Source organism: Oncorhynchus masou, chromosome 12, assembly GCF_036934945.1.
Source record: "Oncorhynchus masou masou isolate Uvic2021 chromosome 12, UVic_Omas_1.1, whole genome shotgun sequence".
Classification (NCBI taxonomy): Eukaryota; Metazoa; Chordata; class Actinopteri; order Salmoniformes; family Salmonidae; genus Oncorhynchus; species Oncorhynchus masou.
The window spans coordinates 79531533-79546377 of NC_088223.1; positions in this window are offsets into that span (position 1 = coordinate 79531533).

The following is a 14845-nucleotide window of genomic DNA, read 5'->3' on the forward strand; positions in this document are numbered from 1 at the left end:
TATACGGTTGTAGAAGTGGTGTGTTGTTTTGGTTATTGTGATGTTGGTTTGTATCATGTGGTTGTAACAGCGTTCGTCTGGTGGAAGAGAAGCGGACCAAAATGCAGCGTGGTGTCTTTGAGGCATGTTTAATGACGAATGAAAAAATGAACAATACAAAACAACAAACGGAACGTGAAAACCTATACAGCCTATCTGGTGACAACATACACAGAGACAGGAACAATCACCCACAAAATACTCAAAGAACATGGCTGCCTAAATATGGTTCCCAATCAGAGACAACGATAATCAACTGACTCTGATTGAGAACCGCCTCAGGCATCCATAGACTATGCTATACACCCCCAAGACAAAACACACCACAAAAAACCCATGTCACACCCTGGCCTGACCAAATAAATGCAGACAAACACAATATACTTCGACCAGGGCGTGACAGTGGTAGATGGAAAGGTGAGTATGGTACATGTATGCAGTACAGGATATATTTTGGTGTTTGATTTTTAAGGGGGGGGTGAGTTTTTTAAATGAAATGAGAAAGTTTCAGTAAAGAAAGGCAAGGTGGCGCTCGGGGGTCGTCGTCACCGGCCTACTAGCTACCACTGATCCCTTTTCCCCTTTCTGTTTATTGGTTTCATCTGTTTGTTTTTTAGGCTGATTAGTCAGGCTTTATTTACCAGCGGGCCCGCCTGCTGGTTGTGCGGGATTGTTTGGTGTACTTGTGTGCACGTCTGTGAGTTACGGTTTTCCCATTTTCGTGGGTTTTACTGAACTGTTTAAGTCCCCCGTGTTTGGGGCATTTGTTTTGGTGTGCGCCCTGTGTTTCGTGGTGTTGGCTTATGTTCACCGTTTTTGTGCATTAAAAAGTATAGCACTACCCTGAACTCTCTGCTTCCTGCGCCTGACTTCTCACGCACTACACCCCGGACGTTACAATGAGGTAACAAATGTACATATTGCCAAAGCTTACTTTGGATATTTACAATATGAAAATAATAAGAATCAAAATTGTCAACGGGACAACAGTAACAGCAATAACCAAGGGTCAAGATAACCATACATTGAACGATAACAATAAGCATACAGTAGAGGACATGTGCAGGTTGATTGGTCTGTCAGACACTGTCCCTCATCTTATGGCAGGCAGCATGTAGTGTGCTGCCAACCCACAGCTCTCTGCGTCCTCCCCCAACAGGACGGGTAGCCTACTCTCATCAGAGAGGGTCAAGGTTTTTCTAAGGTTTTTGATTATAAACCATGGTCAAATAGTTAGCCACGGTGTACTGTCAATTTAGGGCCAGATAGCACTGTATTTTGCTTTGGTTCTTGTGCTTGTGTTTCCCAATAAGCAATGCAGTTTTGTTTAAACTGTGTTGTAATTTGGTTTATTCTGATTGGTTGAATGTTCTGGTCCTGAGGCGTCAGTGTGTTAGTAGAACAGGTTTGTGAACTCAGCCCCAGGACCAGCTGGATGAGGGGACTCTTTTCTTGGCTAAGCTCTTGGCATTGCAGTGCTTGGTAATGCTATGAGAGGGGGTCACTGTATTTTAGATGTTTCCCAAAATTAATTGCTCTTTTTATTATTAGTGGATATTGGCCAAATTCTGCCCTGCATGCATTGTTTGTAGTTTTCCTCTGGACAGCACCACAGAGCTCTGCATGCAGAGTTTTTTTAACCTTTATTTAACTAAGTCAGTTAAGGCCTTATTTTCAATGACAGCCTAGGAACAGTGGGTTAACTGCCTGTTCAGGGGCAGAGCAACAGACCTTGTCAGCTCAGGGGTTTGAAGTCCGTCAGCCCCAAAAATTTCTTGGGGAGGCTCAGGGAGTATGGCTATGCCAGGTAGGAGACCTGCGCAAACTTCCTGTCCTTGCGGGGGGGCTAAAGAGACCGGGCAGGCACCGTGTTATGCCACCTGTTCAGTGCGGGTGCATAGCCCGGTGCAGAGCCTTCCTCGTATTGGCCTACAGCGATTGGCCGGGCTAGAGTGGGCTTCCAGATCTGGGCAGGCCGGTGCTCAAAGAGCTCCAGTGCGCCTTCCGGTCCATCCAGTGCCACCTCCACACACCAGTCCTCCGGTGGAAGATCCCCAGCACCAAGCTTCCTGTGCGTGTCCTCGGCCCAGTACCACCAGTGCCAGCACCATGATCAGGCCTACAGGCGCCAACTCTCCGGCACTACTGAGCTGTTCAGCTCTCGGAGCCTTTCTCCTCTCCTGCTGCCGGAGCCTCCCACCTGTTCAGCGCAGGGCCTTCCTCCCTACAGCGTGCTGGACTCTTCCAGATCTGCCAGTGCAGACTCTTCCAGATCTGCCAGTCAACCAGACTCTTCCTGGTTGTCAGTCCCGAAGCCCCTCAGTCCTGAGCTGCCCCTCAGTCCCGAGCTGACCCTCAGTCCCGAGCTGCCCCTCAGTCCAGTGGGGTTCTGGGTGAGGACTACTAGGCCATGGTCGGCGGCGAGGGTGGACTATTCTAGGACGCAAGGAGGAGGGACTAAGACATTAATAGAGTGGGGTCCACGTCCCGCGCCGGAGCCGCCACCATGGACAGACGCCCACCCGGACCCTCCCTATTCTTTTGATGTGCGTCCGGGAGTCCGCACCTTAGGGGGGGTTCTGTCACGCCCTGGTCGAAGTATATTATGTTTGTCTTCATTTATTTGGTCAGGCCAGGGTGTGACATGGGTTATTGTGTGTGTTTTTGTCTTGGGGTTTTGTTGGGTGTCTAGCATAGTCTATGGCTGCCTGAGGCGGTTCTCAATCATTGTCAGGTGATTATCGTTGTCTCTGATTGGGAACCATATTTAGGCAGCCATATTCTTTGAGTATTTCGTGGGTGATTGTTCCTGTCTCTGTGTTTGTAGTCACCAGATAGGCTGTATAGGTTTTCACGTTCCGTCTGTTGTTTTGTATAGTAAGTTATTTCATGTATAGTTCATTCTTTATTAAAAAACATGAGTAACCACCACACTGCATTTTGGTCCGCTCCTCCTTCTACAGACGAACGCCGTTACAAGGTGCCTTTTTTCAAACTCCAAGCGGGCTGTCATGTGTCTTTTACTGAGGAGTGGCTCCCGTCTGGCCACTCTACCATAAAGGCCTGATTAGTGGAGTGCTGCAGAGATGGAATAACCTTTCAGAAGGACAACCATCTCCACAGAGGAACTCTGGAGCTCTGTCAGAGTGACCATCAGGTTCTTGTTCACCTCCCCGACTAAGGCCCTTCTCCCCCGATTGCTCAGTTTGGCCAGGCGGCCAGCTTTAACTTCTTCCATTTTAAAATTATGGAGGCCACTGTGTTCTTGGGGACCTTCAATGCTGCAGACATTGTTTTGGTACTCTTCCCCAGATCTGTTCCTCAACGCAATCCTGTCTCGGAGCTTAACTGACAATTCCTTCAACCTCATGGACTACAAACAGGTTAAAGAAACATTTCAAGGATGAAAAATGGAAAAAGGATGCACGTGAGCTCAATTTTGAGTCTCATAGCAAAGGGTCTGAATACTTATGTAAATAAGGTATTTCATTATTATTTTTATACATTTGCAAGAAAAATCTAAAAATCTATTTTTTTATTTGTCATTGTGGTGTATTTTGTAGATTGGGGGGGGAAAGGCTGTAACGTAACAACATGTGGAAAATGTGAAGGGGTCTGAATACATTCTGAATGCACTGTACATGAAATGGACATCCGTTTGCTGATAACAGTATCTTCCTCCACTGTCCATGCCCCCCATACCGGTCTTGATTTCAGTGATCCTCTGCTCGCAAACACACGTGACCGCTCTTCTTGGCAACGCACCAACCTTTTAAGTTCTCCAAATTCGATAGTTCTATAGGCGACATTTCAAGTTAGCTGTGGAGTGAGCTTATGGTACAGCCTTAACTCCAATACATGTACATACATACTCCCTCCCAGGAAATAGAGTGAGATAAAGCCGCAGAGGAAGGCTCTCTCTGTTTGCTTCAATGCCTTCCATTTTGTGTGCTGGAATGAGATTGGATGCATAATTATTCTGACTGCCTCTGTCTCCTGATTAGGAAGCCATAATAGAATGGAGACTGCACCAAAGGCAAACACTTACAGACAGAGGTGCAGTCAGGCATGCATTCACTGGGCTCCCATATCCCCATTCTAAATATGGAGTTGAAAATCAAACGTGGCGAGATGAAAAGAGAGGGTAAATGTCATTTCTGCTTTGCCGCCTTTCGTAAGACAGAGGCATGAGCACAAATATATATATCTGTATCTATATTCAATTTGGGAAACGTTATCTGTGCAAAGAGATCCATTATACAACAGACTTATTAGAAGTGATGGAGATCCCTGTAGAGGAACTGCAGTAGAGGGTTCCGTTAAATGTCCAAATCTAAATCTCAAGCACAGCTATGAAGAGTGTGGCATAACAAAGTTTCAACCTCTAAAAAAGTTGCTGTTATGTTACCCCAAGTCTGACTTAAACTCCCGGAAATGTAAAGCTAAATTGAGAACATTTGACAGAGGACACAAACCCGGCTACCAAACAATTCCAGTAATGAAAAGAGAATGATCTGTACCTGATATAAATTGAGAATTTAAAGTTAAGTATAAATCTATAGGATAATCTTTCTCATTTTGGAAAATGAGGTCTTATTAGAGGTCTTATATTAGAGGTCTTATTGCCACAGTATTGTGGCATATTGAGCGACACACCAACTCTCTGAGAATAATAACTCACCAAGGCTATTCCACCTGTGACAGTCAATCTTCAAAGTATCAAATAAAGGTGCATTGCCCGCAGGACGGTACTAAAATATAATTTTCATATAAAATCTAAATGACGTATTTTGCCTTTATTTAGGATTATATTCAATCAGATCTGCCTTAACCTGTGACAACCAACAATGGCATAGCAGTTTCATTGTTTTTATATAGGCTGTGTCGGAGGTGGAACTGCGTTAGAGCTGTGATATCAATAAGTGGCTCCTGGCATTATACCTATTGCATACATTGTTATTGGAGCCACCCAGTCGTATAAATCCCAATCTACACCTCGATTAGGCTGATTTATTTATTTATATTTAATTTATTAAACATTTATTTAACTTGGCAAGTCAGTTAAGAACAAATTCTTATTTACAATGATGGCCTACCAAAGGACATAATACCTCGTGCGTGGATGGGCGCTGGGATTAAAAATACAAATAAAAACAATTATTTCATTGAACGATTATCAATTTGAGTGTCATTATTTCTATATAGCCTTCACTTTCTCATTCTGAACTTCTAATGTGGGATTTAAGGACGGTGTGGTTTTATGATAATGACGACAGCTCCAACGCAGTTACACCTACATCGCCTAAATAAAAGCAATGTTCACATTTTTACATTTTCAAATCTAACTTTATTTATTATTTAATTATTACATTTTTGCCTTTAATCTTACATACCTTTCTGTCAACTGAATGCAACGAATCATGCAATGACTGCAACTTAATTAAGTAAACAAATCTGTCATTTTACTCAATTCCCTTCAAGACAGATTGATGAAGAAAGGTGAAGTGTGATACTCATGATCCAGCATAGCCTTAAAGATGTAACATAGTAAACGTAAATTTAGCATCTGCCAATTAGTATGATATGTTACATTTGGTATGGTTACTTAAGACAATGTTATTTTAAGTCAAAAATGAGAGGAGGGAGGTGTATGACGCGAAAGGTTTTATCTTCAAAATACATCAGACAAATTTAGCATTTTAGCTAATTACCAAACTTTGCAACTACTTTCTGTATAATTTTTAGCTTCTTTGCAACTACTTAGCATGTTAGCTAACCCTTCCCCTAACCCTAACCCCTCGTAACATATTGTACAAATTGTAATTTGTAACATATCATACGAATTCGAGGACGTAACATATCATACATATGGACATTCACAAATACATACGAAATGTAACACACCATAGTATATGGATATAGACCAATTTTACATTTACTATGTTACATCGACCTTTGAGTCCTTGTTGAATGAGCTGACATGGATAAGCATTGGAGATGGAACAGACCTCTATGTGAGACAACGATAACAATCTCCAACGTGGGGAGAAGGAACTGCAATTTAAGTCTTTGGTCACCAGCCCTCTTTATCATTTAATTACATCATGGTTTAATGTTTGCTTAGTCCTTCTCATCTACACTAGAGTTCCGCTGCTCTAATATCATTACTCTGTGTCTCACAGTGAGGTGACAGAGACTGCACTGCTAGATAGATCATCATACTGAAACTTGGGCAGACTTAATTGAGTTAATTTCCCATGGACTTCATGGGGTAAGCTGAAATTACATTACAGTTCAGGTACCTTGGACATGTAATTTTCCTGAGCACAGAGGGTAATTATAATGAATGCATACGTGTGGAAATGACATGATTTGCATGAGTATGAATCATTTAATTTGGGATGTAATGCTGTGAAGGGAAAAACTTTAGGGTTGGGATCAAAGAGGAAACAAAGTTTGCCCATTTTATTGTATTATTTGTATTGTATTTTGATCCTCTCAAATTCAGTGTCACTAGGCTGTTTTAAGTAGGTCAGCTAATTAAAATGTAAATTAGTTGAGTTACTCATGGAATTTGACCAATTAAATTCCATATTAAGAACTAAACCTTTTTAACCAAAATGGTTCGGTGAACCATGTAAATGTGATGAGTAACCATGCCTAAGACTCGTGGTCATTCCCAGAGCTGATGCCTGAGCTGGGGCCTGGGCTTTAGTTCAGTATTCGAACACTGTACTATGCATGTCATTAGACCAAGATGGGTCTTGGTGAGGTCAAAGGGGGAGTGAAAAGGTCATGGAGGTGGTTCTGTGAACCACGCGTGTGTGATGAGTAATCTTGCCTGAGTCATGACGACTTCAATTATCTCTCTGACATAAGATCTAAGCTTTAGCTCAGCATGCCAACACAGCATCGGGGGTATGCAGGAGATGAGTTCAAACCCAATTGGTCTACCCTTTCAACTGACCATCATGAAAGGACGATAGACCAATCCAAACAACAACAATAACTTCAACAATTATCATATTTCAACAACAGGACTAGTGCTACTGTTCCTGAGGCATATGGTGGCCTGAGTGCTCTGAGAGACTTTGGTGATCTGCACATGGCATACAAACAGGTTACAACGTTTAAATCCAATTTCCCCTTTATTATGAGTACATCAATATACAGAAAAATGGCATACCATCAAATTACAAGCAAACAAAATGAACAGCAAATGAATTTGGCCATCAATGGATGAAATGCAATTAAATTCAACACAAGCAATTGAATGACCAGATGGTGTTTATATTGATCATGTTACTGCTAGCAAATAAGGCATCATAACAAGGTGATAGTCTTGTCATTTAGTAGTCAATGTCATTGCACTTGGTGAGAGGGAGTTTTCTTGGACTGTCCTTGGCTACTGCTTGATGAGGAAATAACAAAACCCCCAGAGCGCTGGTCAGTGCTCCAGATGAAATTTAGTTGAGGTTAAAACCTCCACAGGATGTTCTCTTACAACAGTAATAAATGGCTCAGTGATCACCAGCCCGCTCATTTCAACTGCATCTCCTGCTCCCCAGACACTGAGGCCTCCAATCCGTCATTTTCATGTTAATCTCTCATGAACAGAGTCTCGTGGACAGATGAAACGACGAGAAAAAGTCAAGGCTCACATAGAATTATGTGATTACGAGTAGCAGTAGTTCCTGATTTTGGGTTTTTGTCATTGATTATTTGGACGAATCAGGATTGGACGAATGCGGTTCTCAAACTGGTGCAGTGATTTATTAATAAGCCCTTGTTCGGATGATAAACGGTTTTCACATCCACAAAGTCAAAATTGTCTGTGTTGTAAAAATTCATGAAAACAAAAATGTACTTTTTGTCCATGAGCAACACGCTTGAAATTAGCGGAAGTGAGGGGTTTGGCCAAAAGTTTCAGTTCGTGAGGCTGGAGACTTTGCGTCCTTCCTTTGCACAAGGGTAATCACAATTGTTAGCGGCATTCTCCCCAGAAGTAGAACAGGACTCAGATTTAGCTGGCTTTAGATACTTACAATAGTCTATCCCCTCAGAAATCGAGTGTTTGGAATTATGAATTTAAGATTTATTTTTGAATGACAAACACAAGATAATTTAACTTCTGGGTAACCGAGATTACTTTAACGTGGACGTCGCCTCTAAAATTAGGTGTCAAAATTCACAAATGGCTGAGAGATGACTGCACACACTTGAGTAGGTGAAAGATAATGGGCTATCTGCATTCCATTCACAATGGCCACCTTGAAAAGAGTGATAACTCAAGAAAAGGGAGAGGAGAAAAGGACAAATCATCTTACTCTACAACATGCTCTACAACATCCGTAGAGTACGACCCTACCTCACACAGGAAGTGGTGCATGTCCTAATCCGGGCACTTGTCATCTCCCGTCTGGACTTCTGCAACTCACTTTTGGCTGGCTCCCCGCTCGTGCCATCAAACCCCTGTAAGCAAACCCGTTGCTGATAGGTGTACAAAATCAGTAGACAAATATTGGCAGTAAAATAACCTTACTGAAAAGCTCAGTTACTTTCAATATGGCACCTTCATAGGGTGCCACCTTTCCAACAAATCAGCTCGTCAAATTTCTGCCCGACTAGAGCTGCCCCGGTCAACTGTAAGTGCTGTTATTGTGAAGTGGAAACATCTAGGAGCAACAACGGCTCAGCCGCGAAGTGATAGGCCACACAAGCTCACAGAACGGGACCACGAATGCTGAAGAGTGTAAAAATCTGCTGTCCTCGGTTGCAACACTCAACACAAACTGCCTCTGTACGCAACGTCAGCACTGTTCATCGGAAGCTCAATGAAATGGGTTTCCATGGCCAAGCAGCCACATACAAGCCTAAGATCACCATGCACAATGGCAAACGTTGGCTGGAAGGGTGTAAAGCTCGCTGGCATTGGACTCTGGAGCAGTGGAAATATGTTCTCTGGAGTGATGAATCACACTTCACCATCTGGCTGTCCAACGGACAAATCTGGGTTTGACGGATGCCAGGAGTACACTACCTACCCCAATGCATAGTGACAACTGTAAAGTTTGGTGGAGGAGGAATAATGGGGTTGTTTTTCATGGTTTGGGCTAGGACTCTTAGTTCCAGTGAAGGGAAACCTTAACACTACCGCATACAATGACGTTCTAGCCCATTCTGTGCTTCCAACTTTGTGGCAACAGTTTGGGGAAGGCCCTTTCCTGTTTCAGCATGACAATGCCCCCGTGCACAAAGTGAGGTCTACACAGAAATGGTTTGTCAAGATTGGTGTGGAAGAACCTGACTGGCCTGCACAGAGCCCTAACCTCAACCTCATCGAACACCTTTGGGATGAATTGGAACACAGACTGCGAGCCAGGCCTAATCGCCCAACATCAGTGCTCAACCTCACTAATGCTCTTGTGGCTGAATGGAAGAAGTCCCCGCAGCAATGTTCCAACATCGAGTGGAAAGCCTAACCTGAAGAGTGGAGGCTGTTATGGAAGCAAAGGGGGGACCAACTCCATATTCATTTGGAATTAGATGTTTGACAAGCAGGTGTCCACATACCTTTGGTCATGTAGTGTACTTTATTGAGGAAAAACGTACTTACTATGACTGAGATATGTCCCACTTAGCTATCTTAAGATGAATGCGCTAACTGTAAGTCGCAATGGATAAGAGCAGCTGCTAAAAGACTAAAATGCAAAGGTAATTGTATAGTGCAATTTCTGCTTAACTCCATTAATGTATAATTACACATTATTACAGATGGCATAAGTGAAACTTAAGGGTTTTTACGGCGATACAGTTTTAGTAGTAGACAAAGCTCTGTGTTACATACTTTACATCCACCACTTCAAATCAACATTTATTGGTCGTACACACAGATCTGCAGATGTAAACGCAGGTTCAGCAAAATGCTTTGCTTCTAGCTCCAACAGTGCAATAATCCCCCCCCCCTTCACACACACAGTCAGCAGCAGTGCAGCACCCCTGGATGACGAGCAATTGTGGGGGGTTAAGTGTCTTGCTCAAGGGCACACTGGCAGGATATGGTACGGGATCAGAGACCAGCAGCCTGCCAGTTCAGTTCCATTCCAATTTTTGTGTCGCTTGAACCTTCAGGCTGCTAGTCTCCCTCTCTAACCTCTAGGCTACTGCCGCCCCCAAAAGATCAGATCTCTCACAAAACCCACACACATTCACTACATACGCCTACACACACACATAACACATACGCATGCCGACACAACACAAACTTTTACACTCAAAATTTCATGCTGCTATACTCTGTTCTTTATGTATCCTGATGCCTAGTCACTTTACCCTGCCTTCATGTACATATTTACCTCAAATATCTCGTACCTCTGGACATTGATCTGGTACTGCTACTCCCTGTATATACAGTTGAAGTCCGAAGTTTACACACACCTTAGCCAAATACATTTAAACTCAGTTTTTCACAATTCCTGACATTTAATCCTTTAACAAAAATATCTGTCTGATGGCAGTTAGGATCACCAATTCATTTTAAGAATGAGAAATGTCAGAATAATAGTAGAGTGACTTATTTCAGCTTTTATTTGTTTCATCACATTACCAATGGGTCAGAAGTTTACATACACTCAATTAGTATTTGATAGCATTGCATTTAAATTGTTTAACTTGGGTCAAACATTTCCGGTAGCCTTCCACAAGCTTCCCACAATAAGTTGGGTGAATTTTGGCCCATTCCTCCTGACAGAGCTGGTGTAACTGAGTCAGGTTTGTAGGCCTCCTTGCTCGTAGTTCTGCCCACAGTTCTGCCCACAAATGTTCTATAGGATTGAGGTCAGGGCTTTGTGATGGCCACTCCAATACCTTGACTTTGTTGTCCTTAAGCCATTTTTCCACAACTTTGGAAGTATGCTTGAGGTCATTGTCCATTTGGAAGACCCATTTGCGACCAAGCTTTAACTTCCTGACTGATGTCTTAAGATGTTGCTTCAACATATCCACTTAATTTTCCATTCTCATGATGCCATCTATTTTGTGAAGTGCACCAGGCCCTCCTGCAGCAAAGCACCCCCACAACATGCTGCCACCCCGTGCTTCACGGTTGGGATGTTTGTTTCATCAGACCAGAAGGCATTTCTCCAAAAAGAACGATCCCCATATGCAGCTGCAAACCATAGTCTGGGTTTTTTTATGGCGGTTATGGAGCAGTAGCCTTTCCCTGCAGAGTGGCCTTTCAGGTTATGTCGATATAGGACTCGTTTTACTGTGGATTTAGATGCTTTTGTACCTGTTTCCTCAAGCATCTTCACAAGATCCTTTGCTGTTTTTCTGGGATTGATTTGCGCTTTTCGCACCAAAGTCCATTCATCTCTAGGAGACAGAACGAGTCTCCTTCCTGAGCGATATGACAGCTGTGTGGTCCCAAGGTGTTTATACTTGCGTACTGTTGTTTGTACAGATGAACGTGGTACCTTCAGGCATTTTGGAAATTGCTCCTTATGATGAACCAGACTTGTGGAGGTCTACAATTTTTTTTCTGAGCTCTTGGTTGATTTCTTTTGATTTTCCCAGCATGTCAAGCAAAGAGGCACTGAGTTTGAAGGTATGCCTTGAAATATATCTACAGGTACACCTCCAATGAACTCAAATGATGTCAATTAGCCTATCAGAAGCTTCTCAAGCCATGATATAATTTTCTGGAATTTTCCAAGCTGTTTAAAGGCAGGGTCAAATTAGTGTATGTAAACTTCTGACACAGTGGAATTGTGATACAGTGAATAATAAGTGAAATAAACTGTCAGTAAACAATTGTTGTAAAAATTACTTTTGTGGTGCACAAAGTAGATGTCCTAATCGACTTGCCAAAACTATAGTTTGTTTACAAAAAATTTGTGGTGAGGTTGAAACACGAGTTTTAATGTCTCCAACATAAGAGTATGTAAACTTCCGATTCCAACTGTAGCTCCATTCTTGTTGATTTTATTTTTTTCCTAGTGTTACTATTTTATATTTAAACTGCATCGTTGGGAAGGGCTCATGAGCAAGCGTTTCCCGGTAAAGTCTACACCAGTCGTATTGGGAGGATGCAACAAATGAACATTTATTTTATTTTATTTTGATCACTTTGAATTGACAGAGTGTATTTCTTTATTCATTTGAACATTATTAGTGCTAATGAAAAGAAGCAGGCTTGGTATAGTTTTCTCATTAATGTCCCTTACCATCCTCCTCTGTTGTGTCGCATAACAAGATCATTGCACTCGTTTGGCTGATTCCTCAGAAATTCGTCACCAAAGTGCCGACTTTGTGAAGTGTTTAGTGCTTACTGCTCTTTTGGGACTGTGCCCGTATCGACCAAAAGTAAATCAAGGTAGAAGGGATATTGAAGAGGATATTTTCTTAATGGATTGAACTTCACGTAAACCAAAACCTATACACTTAGCCGGGTCTCAACTTTGCCACTTTTTTCTTTGTTGACTTAATGGGGAGGGGGAACGAGAGCGAGCACCCAGCCAACAATCAGCAGCTCTATTGATTACTTCTCTGACTTATTATGTTTCACAAGAGGGACTAAGGAAATCAATAGCCTTCTTCTCCTATCAGCCTCCATCTATTCATTGTCTCAGGAAAAATTTGGCTATGCTTCAATGATCACCTCTTCTGTCCAAGACTGGGTAGCAGTAGCCTAGCAGTTAGAGCATTGGGAGAGTAACCGAAAGTTTGCTTGTTTGAATCCCTGAGCAAGCAAGGTGGAAAAATCTGCTGTTCTGCCTTTGACTGCCCCCTGGACGCTGATGACGTGGACGTCGATTAAGGCAGCCCCCCAAACATCTCGGATTCAGAGGGGTTGGGTTAAATGTGGAAGACACATTTAGGTTAAATGTATTCAATTGATCAACTGGCTTAGTATCCCCTTTTCCTTAGTAGATTTGTCTTCTGCATTTACAAGGAAGAAAGCTTACATGTTGGCCTACACAAGGAATCAGACAAACTGGGCCCAAATCTTGCTTAGTCTAGCTGGACAGTGATGTTGTATGAGGTTGCCTCTAGATATCGAGCATATGGATCTCTTCCTGTTTAATAATAAACATAAAACATACACTTCCATTCAGAAGTTTGGGGTAACCTAGAAATGTCCTTGATTTTGAAAGAAAAGCAACATTTTTGACCATTAAAATAACATTAAATTGACCAGAAATACAGTGTAGACATTGTTAATGTTGTAAATGACTATTGTAGCTGGAAACTTCAGATTTTTTATGTAGTATCTACAAACGCATACAGAGGCCCATTTTCAGCAACCATCACTCTTGTGTTCCATTGACACGTTGTGTTAGCTAATCCAAGTTCATCATTATAAAAGGCTAATTGATCATTAGAAAACCCTTTTGCAATTATGTTAGCACAGCTGAAAACTGTTTACATGATTAAAGAAGCAATAAAACTGGCCTTTGGACTAGTTGAGTATCTGAAGCATCAGCATTTGTGGGTTCGATTCCAGGCTCAAAATGGCCAGAAACAAATAACGTTCTTCTGAAACTCGTCAGTCTATTTTTGTTTTGATAAATGAAGGCTATTCCATGCGAGAAATTGCAAGAAACTGAAGATCTCGTACAATGCGGTGTACTACTCCCTTCACTGAACAGTGCAAACTGTCTCTAACCAGAATAGAAAGAGTGGGAGGCCCCGGTGCACAACTGAGCAAGAGGACAAGTACATAAGAGTGTCTAGTTTGAGAAACAAGCGCCTCAAGTGCTCAACTTGTAGCTTCATTAAATAGTACCCGCAAAACACCAGTCTCAACGTCAGCAGTGAAGAGGCGACTCCAGGATGCTTATCTGCTTACCTTACCGCCTAGAAGGTAAGCATCCTCTTCATTGTTGACGTTGAGACTGGTGACATTGATTATCACTGATTGAAAATGCCTTTGTCTGCTTTGGAAGATGAAGACAAAGAAAAGATGTGGGAGCAAAAATTGATTGGGAAGCTTGATTAATTTATACAGATTTGATGATGACATGATATCCACTTTACATGTACTCTACATAGTAGTCCATCATGCTGAATTCTGTAGCTATCAAGAGAGGCTTGATAGAGGCTCTCAGAGAAGTAAGGAAACTCTTCCCTATTATTTAAGCCTAAAGGAAAAGGTTCCCAAGGTAAGATTTTTCCACTTGAAAGAAGCCCGGCATTCATTTGGATCCCTGCCTTCCTTCTCCTTGAAAATGTGGCTTAATTGAGCATTTCAATCGAGTAACAATTGATTGGGCGATGCAGGGGATGCTGGGAGTTCTACTCAGCACGAGCCTTATTGGAAAAGACATAGTGTTGAGCCAACTGCCTCAGAGGGCATTGGTGCAGCGGAGTGTTTTTGTGATAATTATTATATATATTCCCTCATATTCCCTCTCGACTGCATCAGAACTAAAGATCATAGAACTGTGCACAGAGTGGGGCTTGATGGTTAGTCTCTGTTGCAGCACTTCACAAATGCTAAAAAAGACAAGTTGGATGATGACCTAGTTTTGGACTAGTTGTGCATATATCTATTGGAGTTTCGAAGGTGTTTCGGATGGCAAGCCCCTGATTAAAAAACAAATAGCTTATTAAATAAATAATGTAGTTAATAAAGAATGCTGTCTTCGTATCAGCAATTGTTCTGTTCTGTTCAAACTTATATACGTCAAACTCAGGTTTTTTTAAGCAACTCAACTTAATATTGCAGCACAGTTATGCAATGGCAAAACACAATCAGATATACTAAGACTATGAAATGTTACCATATGTGTATTTACTGAGCTTT